The following is a 13,116-nucleotide window of genomic DNA, read 5'->3' on the forward strand; positions in this document are numbered from 1 at the left end:
GTTGAGTTTCGTACTATGCGTAGTGGCACAGAATGTTTTCAGTCGTCTCCTCACTGCCACAGATTTCACATGCCACTGTGCTGTCCATTCCAATGCAGAAATAATATTCGCCTAATGCTACACTCAACCCCACGCGACGCGACTAGGTTGTTTCTTGACGAGATTGTGGGGATGACAAATGAAGTTGCTAGTCAGGGTCAATAGAACATAAGCCGGAGTTGGATAAGCTTCTTGAATTCCATTGTAACACAGTGTTGTGATGAGAAGCATGTGCGTAGGATGTTCGGCCATGATTAGGTCACGGCCACACGTTTGTGTAGCCGGTTTCGCTCCTAAATTTTGAAAATTACTGTTTCTCAACGTCGCTATATATAGGAAACTGTTTAGAATTTTACCTCGCTGATAGAACTGGCTAACCTCCCTGTCCTTCCTCATTTATTCTTCCTTACCTCGCTGATGAACACTTTGGCCTCGCGATTTGCGTTGTACGTAATCGCGAGAACCAATAAACCTTGCGCAGTGCTCCTCACGGCTTGATAGAGAAACACTGAGGCTGTTGCTCAGAGTAGGATTACTATATAAGAACTATAGTTGCGCTTTTAATCTTCAATTTTGTAAATGCATCAAGGAGTCCTCCACTGGTGGACATCATATTGTAGGCGGTAGTGGCAAGCAACGCACAGCTAGCGTTTTTAGCAGGCACGAAGCCCGTGCCTTATTGCTTGTGCAAGTTGAACAATGTGTGGTAGAGGTCCATTATATGGCATATGTAGCGTATGGAGCATTGCATGCGCAGGATGGTCAGGTTTCACCACGAGCGTTTTGTATTAATTGCCTGTGTTTGCTCATCCCTTAGGAGATTCATATAGTGTGGCAGCATCTACAGCTAAGGAACCCACGTCCTTTTCTTATCCTTTCTCTTTACCCTGTTTCCTTTTTGAAACAATCTCTTTCACGTTCGAGGTTGTATCTTTTCTTGCGCGAGTATGGCAGCGTTCTCTGTTACACCATTTTTCTCATTTGAAAATGCTTAGTATATGACTGGTTCCCTAAGCAATTTCACTTAGAAAGACTGATGCAACCGAATTTAGTTGTGTGTATTGACCTCAGATTTTGTATCATGGCGCTTTTGTGCCGAGTCGATTTCACACGCATTACGAGAACGTGAATGAGTCCGCATCCTACAGTGCATGGGACAGAGAGGGCGCTTGCGCAAAAAAGTTCCGGGCGTGCGTTGGATTCACCGAGTCTACACACTGTGAAATGGGGCGAAAAATTGCTCAGTTCTTTTCACCCTGACTTATACGAACTGCTTATGAATAAGGTCATGGAAATCCCATCAGATGCAAAGCAAAAGCATGTGTCTTGAGAGTTACACCTTAGTCGCCAAACATAAAGCCGTTTAGAACCGTTATAAACTGTGAAAAATGCATCAAACGCCTTAGCTTTAAGTACCGCACTTTATTGCGATAGTAATGGTATAGGGACTTGGCGAACTTTCACCATTGTCACCACCATCATTTTCGTGATCCGGAATATGTACAGGTATGTACGTGTAAACAAATGCCACAACAAAATCACAAGAAAAAAATTTAAAAGTGCACCACCTAGCTTCAAATCTTCGACCCTTCGCTCCACAACCTGCCACGTAAAGGAACTCTGCATGCCACGTGGTTGTTTTTTTTTTCTTACCTAGCGTTTATTGGATATCACAAATTCTGTCATGTAGTGACGCATTCACTCAGCGACAGTAATCGCACGCGCGCTGTACAGGCATTCAAATGCTCAAACACTTATATACTTCGTAGGACCAGAAAAACAAAAAAGTCCTTCAAAATATGTTATACCGCTGGCTAGGATGAACGCCTCATAGCGGTAGAGTGCCAGTCTGGTCTGATGTCAAACTATTCAAAAATGTCCTGTAGGTGGAGAGCTATACACATGAAATGCATACTTTCAGCAGTTGTGGGCTGCGCATTACGGTCTTGGATGCATGTTTTCTAGAGACTACAGCAGTTCCATAAAAAACATATCAGAGGGCACTTCATGTAGAGATGTTGCAAAAAAGTAATGTAATGTGTGTGAATTAAGGATAAAATATTTTTCAAGAGTTCTTAGAGGCATGTGCTAAAAGAGAGTGCCATCTTTACAGATAGTATAACAGTGTTCTATGGTTCCTGGTACATCCTGGTACATTCTGGACAAAAATACCTTTTCTGTGTTACCCGTATTTCACATGCATTGTGTCGGTAAGAAGCGTGTTTTCGTGATGTTCGGTGTGAACATGCTCCCTTGCTTTGCTCTTACACGCTCTAAACCGCCTCGCTTAAAGGTGAAAGTTGAAAGGTCGGGAAACCTGCAACTCTCGAAAAAAGTGTTAACGTTGTTTTTAAAGAGGGCCATGATATGCATGAGAGTTCTATACGTGACAGAAAAGAGCCAAAGCACCTTCAGTTCTTTTTACTGCATTCCTGCTCATTTATGCTGCAATTATCATATTCTTGAAAAGCGCGAGTGCTCATTTGTTTTACGGAAGCCACGGCAGGTTTTCTTCTTCTGAACACAAGTTGGCTTATCTTTGCAGAATAAAGGTTACCTTAAACATGCTCTCTAAATTGAAATTTTCACTGTAGGCTTTTTATAATATGAAGAAAAAATCAACTACCGTACTGCCTCCCGATATTAGGGTAAACACGGGGAGCTGTGCGCGCGAGCATATCACGGCTTACGCTTGTCTTCATTGCACGCGTACACTTTTCAGCCTCCTTACGAGACCTGGTGGTTCACTACAGGTCATCGCATGCATAAGAATATCTTTATATCATCTTCTCTACTGATGGCCAAATGTTACTGACGTTCTTGCTTGTGAGGCTACCGCGTGTTGCAATGCATAGAGGACGTCGCTTTGGTGTATGCCAATCCATCAGGGTTACCAAATATGCCACCCCTTCATTCTTACCATTTTTATCCACGAATATCGCCCTAACTCCTACAGCGCAACCTTAAGTATACAGTTTTTCTGACTTATGAAGTAAAGAAGTGGGTAATTTTTTCCTCTTTGTAGGGACTGAAAGCGCAGTGGATGCCCCTTTCTGCCAAGTTTGTTTCATTTTGTTGCTTTTACCGTTTGCGCAAGCATGCATTAAACCTTTCCTCGCTCTTAACCAAAGTCGCCAGCGCCCGTCTGTCTTCTCTCCATTCATTGCTTCTCATTTCTCAGCCTACGAATGCACTCTCCTCGGTGCCGTCACCCGCTTTCCTTAAAAAACGCGGCACGACCGCCAGTCTCGCGGGAAGCCTATAGGCCCTCACTTTACTCCGAAAGCAGGAAATCGGCGCTGACAGCCCCGGGCCACCACCCAGCCGTCTCGCGGGACGCATTCGACGTCTTCGCAATCACTATACTCCCCATCCAAACCACCTCGCACCGACCCGCGCTCAGAGCGAGGACCGCAGAGGCTTGACCAGACTTAGACGCTTCTCCGGTGGCGTCAACATCACCTCCCCTTCTTTCTAGCCTCCGCTGCACTGACTTGAATGTTGAGAATTGCGAAAGTGGAGTGGGGCTGCTGATAGGGCGACGTCACAGACCCCGCAATGCAGGGCCGTGTGCACTGGAAGACTAGTGTTTCTCCACCAACGCTCGTTCACATGCCCATCCTCCCTCCACGCCTTTACTTCGTGCATACTTTTCAGCGCTTTCTACCGAGTCGTCCACCCATCTAGCCCTGTTGTGGCCCAAATCTTTGTCCGCAACTTTTATTTTATCACTGAGACATCTATTCAGGAGTGATGTTTATTTAAGCGTTACGTCTTCATATGATCGTTTTTTTCAAAGCCTTTTCAATGATCCTTGAAAGCCGTTTCAAGACTTGCCGTGACTCAGTGGAAGAATACCTAACTGCTACACGAAATGCTTGTGTTCAAATCCATCAGAGATACTGATTTTTACTCTTCGCAATCGTCAGGCCAAGGTTGCAAATATCGGTTTTCCTTAGCGATGTCGTATTCAAACTGTTACGACGCCTTTTTTATTTCTTTCAATGCAAGTTTGAACCCACGCTTGTCAACGAGAGCCGTCGGTCCGCCTTAGTTCAGGGAGCGGTCTTGATGCGACACCACATGCAGGGTAGGGCTGCTTGCATCACACGTGCGTCCAAATGATTTCAGACAGAGATGCAATGGACGTGTTTCACTCTTCAATAAGACACGTCTGTCAGATTTCTTCCTTCACGCAGCGTGCTTTCCTATTGGTTGCCCACATATCACCCCGAGTGGTGACAGGCTATCTCAAAACGCCGTATCAAATGCAGAGCCAGCGTGACCGCCAACATTATGAACAGGATGAAAGCAAGACGACGCCCCACGGAACTGGACGAAACATTCATGATTTCTGTCGTGAGGCACCACGTAATGGGTTCTCTCCCCCATGACCGCAAAGCACCCGTGAATACTAGGCTATGGCCAAGAGCAGGAAAGGGCTAAAGCAGGGGGTCGTGAACGGCTGGGCAGAGTGTAATTGGCTAGTATTGAACAAAGAAAAATGAGGCGCTGGCCGTTGTCAGTCATCGCCGTGTCTGGGCAGTTCACTGGTTCACCCGCATACCGCTGCCCATAGTACAATACCCTGGCCCATGGTGTTTAACCCACGTGTCTAAAGGAGATATTTTATTAAGGTACGTGACCGTATTTCCACATTATCAGCTAACAGTCGTATCCCATCTTACCTTTCCATGTCAATCTTGGTCTATACAGCAAGCTAAGGAGGCTACCACGAGAGCACCCAGACGTATGTGATTAGATAGATGGGTAGATGAAACGCTCAATGTGCCTTTCGATAAGAAATGCTTCACGTTTCAAAACAGTAGCGATTACAGGGCAATATAGCATTTGTTCAGTTTTTGACAAAAAATAAAGATATTGCACTATAATAAAGTTTTAAGCGAGAGCTTAGATGATACTCCATTTTTAACGAACAAGAGATGCATCAACAGCGTACGTTTGCGTACCAGATTTTTCGTATGATGAAAAAAAAAAACAACGAGACAGAGAGAAGAAAAAAAAAATATCAGAAAGGTAGGGGGGTTAACTAGACTAAAAACGAGACAAGCTTAAAAAGCACTGATTGACGCCAGCTTACTCGGCACTACCGCACCGCTGGACAAAATGCCGGCACTAAGCACGCCTAATTAGATACCATTTTCTTTCACCCCATACAAGCAAGGCTTAGCGTCGGTCACGCAGTATAAGATGTAGAGAATGGTAGAATGGATGGAAGGAGGCACTTGCCCACTCTGGCCGCAGCTTCTATTCGATTTCCTGCTATAAAAGCCCGTAGCCACGGGCAGCACATTGTTTCGCGGGCATGTAGAGAAAGAGGAACCGACTGGACAGTGCGCGGGAATAAAAAAAGAAGTAAATGTGATGATGAAAGAAAGCTCCGCAACCCAGGAAGTACCGGCCCTGTAATACTTCGTCATACCATATTAATTGGGGTCACCAACGGAGCCGACGTAGGCGCGTCACCCATAAATCACAGCTATTTGCTACGGGGGCCTTCTGCGAGGCCTAATGGCGCCTCGCCCGTGTTATGGATCGCGTGTCTCATTTGCTATTCCTGATGACCCGTCACTCAAGCTGTCATCAGCCTCTAAGAAACCTATATGTATACTTCTGCGGTGCAGCTCAAACGGGGAAAGGCTGTGAAAAGAGGAGATGAAGCTGAGATTGCCTGCGCTCACATTAACTCATGTTTGTGCTTTTGTGAACTCACGCTGTCGTGTGGGAGCGCATGCCCTTCAGAGGAAAAACTAGCGAAGGGTTCGTGGGTGACGTAACTTCGAAAATCACAGAAGGGTGCGTTTGGAACGACTGTTGTTATCGTACATTTTGTAGTGAAGCGACTAAAAAGGTCATAGTTTCACTGTAATGGCGTAGCAATGAATGCTATGGCAACAAAATAAAATGTAACACAAAGAACAGCAAGCAGCTCAATACCTGCAGCAGGCCGCACAACGCAAACGACACATGAAAAAAACACTCGAGGAACGCGAACAACTGTGAGAACTGAACGCCTGCAGCACGCTGCTCAAACGCGAAAATGCACGTTAAAAAAACAATCACTAAAAAGAAAATCGCACAGGTACGCACAGAATAAGTGCGAACTGTGACAGCTGTTACATTTATGTCTTTGAGGCGCGCGTGGCAAGTGTCGCCTATAAGAAGAAACCGACACTCCTAAGTGGCAGTGGTGCTGCAAGGTTACACACACTCGTTCTCAAATGACGGTCCGTGGACCTTAGGTGGTTAGTGAAGCCATATTGGAGATCTGCATTACACATCGTCAAAAAAAAATAAAAATGAGTATTTTGAAGGCACACTGTATACCTTGGTGGAAGGCCCTGGTTATTTTTGGTATGCTGCTGCGCAAAAAGTTAGTGAACGAAGCTGTTATAGAGTCGAGCTTTGCCGGCACCCATTACGCTACACGAAACTGAAACCGAGACTTAGCAGCTGCACAAGAAACATACAAAAACGACTGCGCAAAACAAATTTATGTGTACAAAAATCAAGTATATAACAGTACAATACATAATTTGTTGTTTTTTTCCCTCTTCTGGTTGTTTCAGGTCTCGCCCACTAAAACAGTGAACCACGTTAACCCTTCTGAATTATGCTTTTATTTTTTTTTCGCGCAGAACTTGTTTACATAGAGTAACCGAGGCAATATGGACCTCATCCTCTCCACAGCAAAACAGTTAAAACAGAACAGAACTTGTGAAATGAAAGATGAAGCTTGTGCTACTTGGAGACGGGACTTTTGTATTCATTCGCTTGTCGCTTTTGAGAACAAAACTTCCTCATCATCAGCTACCTCTCACAAAGCTTGGACGCGCCTACAAAAAAAAAAAACAGCTTTCAATTCTGCGGTCTCACAGTTTCATTCTGCGAAGCTATTTTGTAAGATCAAAGATTGATCACATTAACACTTAGAGCTGAACCACCTCCCAAAAAAACCATAACAGACGCTTCGTAGATACGCAAAAGCAACAAATCATAGATCAATATGCGAACTTTTACCCTCAGAGGTAGTCGCGTGTGTGAGAGTGAAACCGGGTCGTCGCATAGCGTTGATCGCATCCGTCTAGTCTCGGCCACTCGCGTTCAGCATGCTCGATTATTCATGGTAGCTCCTAACACCAGAAGAGCGTTTTAGTGAAAATCTGTTTTTGTTTCCGGTTTTTATTGCAATCGAGGGGACAACTAAAACGAACCCATTTTGTTGTTATTTGAGCAACTGCTGGAGAGTTCGGTCCATCCATCAAAATCGCTCTTCTTTAGCCTGCCACCCGTACTTATAAACGCAGTTACACTTTTTCCGTACAAATAGCAAATTCTGCGTAGGACAAGATAGCTTCCTGAGATCCCTTTTGCGCTTTTGAAAAGTGCAACAACGGGCAGCAACTTGCTGAAGTATCATAGTTGTGGTGAATTAGTCACCCTGTGGTGACAGTAAAGAACTATACCTTCAGCCCAAAGCCTAAGCCAAAGTCACCACTGTACCGAATATGTCTCCGCTAACATGTAATCCTCAGACCATGACGATTTCGGTGACCTTGCAGTAAACTTGAGCACAAGTTTCATTAGACTTGGGTATGTACGTCTGCGCTAGCACAAAGAACGAAACAGTTATTGGCGATTTTCATTTGGACGAGCTACTCAAGTTCCTGTGTTATTACTCTGAAAATTAGTGTCAGTAATAATTATTTGGCTTTAACCTCACTGACTTCTTCTTTCGTCGTTTAGAGTATCTCACACAGTTTCTTATTCGTTATTTACTTTGTGACGCCATTATGTGCACTTTGAGTTGGGATTGACTTTTAATTTAGATGCGTGTATTGTGAAATGTATTTCAGGCTCCTTCTGTCCCGGTTCGCATGATTAATCAAAGCTGCACAAGGAATCGATAAAATACGCCAGTGCAGAATCCCGCTTCTTCAATCTGGCGTTCACTTCCTCTTCTCCGTCACTCTTTATGAGTCCTAGCAAAAGGGTGAGTCCATTTACAAAGAAATAAAAAGTAAAACTGCTCAAATTACTCCCACTGCGAACGAATATTCATCGAGATGAGGTTGCTCGGTTCCCCGCAACACAATATGACGAAATCGCTCAAAGTGGTGCGTGTGTGATAAATTTGTCGCATTCCCACATATCCGGAAGAGGTACGCCGTTGCGGAACCGATGAAGTCAGCCTTTTTTTTTGCTTTGCTTTTTTTCGCTGCAGGGAAGACGTTTGCGCCGAGTGCAGCATTATTGTGTGTGCACGCCTCGGATATTTTACGACGTCCGTGATTTCGCCTTTTGGCTCGTCTAGCGGCATCTCCTCAATAGAAGCGTCATTTTATGGCACTCTGGAAAGGGAAAGATGCCCGAGTGGAAACGAAGCCCAGCAAAAAGATTGCCAGTGAAGAAATATGTATGAAAGAACTTCCGGTGTCAAACTTCCTTTGGAAAGAGGCAGGCGTCTCAAACATCGCGGCAGCGTTACGAAAAAAAAAAATAGCCGCGTATATGAGTGCTTTTCTGCAAAGGCTGTCAAAATACGATAGTCTTCAGTCGGCCGTACTACATGGCTTGCTGTCTCATTCGCGGCCACCCGTGATGCTGTTCTCGTACCGTTTTTATATTGCCAGGTGACCGCATCATATCGTAGACAGAGGGCTATTTCGAGCATAGATTGCAATGTATTGTCATTTCTGCGAAAAAAATACTAGGACTCATAGAGTTCCGTATCTATGCATTCTCTCCTACAGGAACACGCTGCTTGATACTTAGGTATTGATCTGGCCCCTCAGATATATGTCATATTTGCTTTGCTTTTTTTAATTTGCAATATTCACAAGTACGAACGCAGTCACCAGTTAAAAATGGCTGGACGTTCAGTAAGTTCTTAAAAACTTTGGCGAGTTGACTGAATTGTGCGACAGACAAAAAGACAGACTAAAAGTTCTGTGTTTAACTATCCAAGTAAGGATATTGTCTTAAAAACTGTTTAATTGACTGATTAACAAGAATTTTACTGGCTTGCGTCGTTATGCTTAGTTACACTTATTTTGTGCTGCCTTCATAAGATATGATGCTTAATTTTTCAAAATTTTTGGTTTTTCAAACTACCATGTTGTGGGTTGACAGGTTATGGCTGGGACAGTGCGACATGTCATAGACTTAAGAAGTGAAGAGAGCATGTGACACTGATCTTTAACTGAAGTTCTTTCGAGAAAAACTACTACCCTATAACGAAAACCAGTCACACAATTTTGACCCCGTGGCGTACAGGACGTATCACAATGTAAATAACGCAAAATGTGCGCATTGTTTTTTTTTCTTTTTTCGTGTCCTTCTTGATCCGCGCTGTCTTAGTGATGAAGCTTGCACAAATCGCACGTTTATTTGCAATGTGGATTATTCTCTGGCCTCACTTCTGTCCCACATCGCCCAACACCGTCTTGCTTTAGATAGCCAGAGACTAAGCTGAGAACTCTGTTTCGAAGAGACAACTATGTAACCTCTATAATTAAAGTGGCGAGATTGCATATACATTAATCTTGAATTGTATGGAAACAACAACCAAAAAAATTTCAACACAGCAACATGGATACATTTTCTGATGCAAGCCAGTTTCACGCATAAGTAAACAGAAAGCAGTTCTTTAGTGCATGCGTGAAACATGTCAAATTAAGACGCAAAAGAAGGGTAGACTAGTGAAGATTTATGACGTAAATTTCGCATATCTAGAGATGTGGAATAGAAATGCCCTTCAACTACAAACGTCTGATACAATAATAGCAATTGCATGATCTAGCATCCTAAAACTACGATATGATTAGGAGAGACGCCGTATGAAAGGATACGGAAAATTGTAACCCCCTGTGGTTCTTCAATAAGCACCCCGTGTTACTTTTATTTTCAGAGTCCGCTTTTGGTAAGAGTAATAGGCGGTGACAAAAATAAACATGCGAATCTGGTTCGTGTATAAAGTCTATAAATTTAGGATTCTGGGTTTCGTGGTTCTGCCTCCATTAAAAATGTGGCCTGCTGTCAGGATTTCAGCCAGTGGCCTCGGCAGCCGAGCACCTTAACCACTGGACTGCGAAGGCGGGTAAGGCGTCACACGAATACGCCTTACTCTAATTAATGTTAAAATGATGTAGTGCAGTAAAGTACGGAACGTTTCATTATTTGCACGTAGAACTCAAAGTAGTCCAGCTGCAGCACATTAATAGAACGTACTTGCATGCAGTGCCGTTAGGTCTGCGTTGCCTCTTCGTCTCATACGTTTATCTGCTTTAGTCTATTTCTTTCGTACTTCTCTTCCTTCTTCACTCTCATCCACCCAAGACAAATCGTTCACACAGCGCTGTGAACATAACATGCACGTATGTAGAAGTACAGACTTCGCTGAAAAATTAATCATCTCTTTCGCGAAGCTCAAGTGTCAGAAGAAAAAGAGAATCGAATATACATGCATGCTTGTGGCACAGAAAAACCCTAAAGAAACAAAAACAGAAAACATTACAGGAACCGAGTGGGCTTGTTCTTTCACTAAGCAGGCCCACAGGCATCTGGGTTTGTTCATTTGAGAGATATATCTATTGAAGACATTTGTCTTGCCCAGTGAAGTTGTAAAGAATTGTGAAGAAGTTGAAGAACAGTCCTTATTATAACCAAGTTTTAACAAAATCTCAGTGCTGTCCCTTGTTTTTTGTTCAAAGTATTTCTGTATATTGCAGGGTACATTTTTGTTTATAATATTATGCGGTTTATATGTTGCTTTTATTTAAACGTGTAACATGTTTGTGCCTCGCGTATTCGAGAATTACTCTTTTCATACCTGAAACAATAAGATGTACACTATTTGAAGGAACAGAAACTAGAGCAATATGGAATTGTTCCCGCTGTTGTGGATCGCATGACAACATTTGAAACCAGCAGACCAGAATGTCCGTATATATATATTGCCGTTAAGGCTGGAGAAAGGTATCACTATCTGATACACAGTCTCATATGGAACATGCAGAGAGTGTAAGAATCAAATATCTTCTAAATATTATAAAACCTCTTTCCCTCAATTTTTAGTTTGCAACCTTTCTGCGTATTACTTTCAAAAAGCTGTATTACGTGTTCTATCCAGGCCGAGTACCTCTCGACTACGAAAATGTACCCAATGGACGATACATTAGGCGTAAGTAATACGTCCTGCCACGCATTGCGATGGTGACACGGACGGCCATTGCAGCGTGGTCCCTGTCCGTGAGTCAGCCTCAAATTAGATTTCCCGCCTCGCCTCCCCTTGTGGAGATACTCGCGTTTTCTGCATGACCCTCGGTGCCCCCGACAGCGCCTATGGGCATAAAATACGGGCTGCTTGAACGTACGGGAGGCGCAAAGTGGTTGACGCCCCGGTCACGCTGCTGAGGCGTATTGTGTGTGCCTCGGGTGAAAGGGAGGGCAGGATGTGGGAAGGTCGTATTTTATACCGGTCAGTGAAAACGTGCCGTGTTATTCAAGCTCTAAGTGTCGCTAGGCAATCACAGCGAAAACGTTCAAGGAGCTGCTTTAGCTCGAGAACCACTCGCTGGCTTCAAGTACCATGAAACTTGTAGCCTTTCGAACTTTCTATCGAACCTTTCTGTAAAGCCATTGTTACCCACAAAACGACTTTACAGAGTATCCTAATATGCCAACTGATTATGAGAAAGCCATATTCGCCTGGTTTAGCACTACTGACTCAGTACTGCTAATAAAATTATGTTTTCTTTTTTGCTCTTCCTATTTTTAAAAGGCGAAGATTGCTTACAAAATAACCTGACATAGAAAAGCGAGTCACCCACACCTGTTTTTTTATAATGGCTGTGGTTTGTAGAACGTAATCGCCGGCCTTTGGCCGCGTGCCGAGCGAATTCATAAACTCTTTCTTCAGTCAGTCCCAACAATGAGTAATCAGACTTCTTGCATTGCCTGTAACTTGTCAAATTTCCCTTCAGTATTCTTCTTATCAACAGCAAAGCTGTTAAAGCTATTGGTAAAACAACCGAAAGTATAAAACAATCATCATCATTGACGAGTATGTGCCACAGAAATTGAGTGTATCTTACTACACACCGTTGGGCCTCTAAAGACGAAGAAGGAAACCGCCCAAGATATGTCTGTGAAGCGAAGGCGGCTCGAAGACACCGAGAACGTACTACCTACGGGAGATTACGACTGAACCGAGAACAACGGCGGCTGCGGGAAGACACCAAACCCATGAAAGCGCTGCGTCGACGATGACGTAACCGTAGATCTATCAGAGCGCTTGGCTTCAGCGTGTCTTTCTGGCTCTGGAGTTTTGACACCCGAGTCGTGTGTATACGAGTGTCTGCGGTTTCACTCTAACCTTTCTCCGTTGAGAATCAACCTAGGAACAACCTAGCATCACCGATGATAAGTTTAGCAAGAAGCTATAGCCTATAACTTGCTTCTGAAATCTACTGATTTCGAACAACCTCATGATTCTCCTTTTATTGTTTCAATTTTTATCAGTTGCACACGCGAAATTCATTCACTCTAATCATAGCCGCAATACAAGGACGCACTGAGGGACGGAAGTAGCGTTCGTGGGGAGCCGTGGACGATGTGCTCGCAGCGGCGGTAATCGGGCTCTACCGTATAGCATCCGTGCTTCCGAGCTCCGAATACTCTTTGCGTCCGACGGCGCTTCGATCGGCGCCGTCTGCCTCCTCTTTCGAACGGAAATTGGTCGCGAACGCGATGCTCGCTATGGCAGCCTCCATCTCGCCTCCCACTGACCCTGCCAACGAAACGCGATGCCGGGACTCTGGCTATATCCCCGATTTCACAGGGGCATTCATGCATCTCCCCTCTTTACCCTCTCATGAGTCCGGTCGTTTTGCAGACAGACATCTCGAGGCCATCGCAGTGCAGTGCGGCGGATTTGGCAGGGACATGCAGCAGGACGAAAGGGCGGGTAAAAAAGGGGCGAAGTAAGCCGAGCTGGAACATAGCTCATGTGTCCCATAGGATTCGGAGCACGTGCATTGTAAAGACAAAGGAAAT

At 44.2% G+C, this 13,116-nt stretch overlaps 1 protein-coding gene across 10 annotated transcripts in view; it reads left to right on the plus strand.

Moving 5' to 3' along the window:
- Positions 1-13,116, plus strand: part of LOC119183490 (irregular chiasm C-roughest protein) — a 662,802-nt gene that overhangs the window by 559,360 nt on the left and 90,326 nt on the right. The window lies entirely within an intron of this gene.

The sequence above is a fragment of the Rhipicephalus microplus genome, chromosome 4, assembly GCF_043290135.1.
Source record: "Rhipicephalus microplus isolate Deutch F79 chromosome 4, USDA_Rmic, whole genome shotgun sequence".
Lineage (NCBI taxonomy): Eukaryota > Metazoa > Arthropoda > Arachnida > Ixodida > Ixodidae > Rhipicephalus > Rhipicephalus microplus.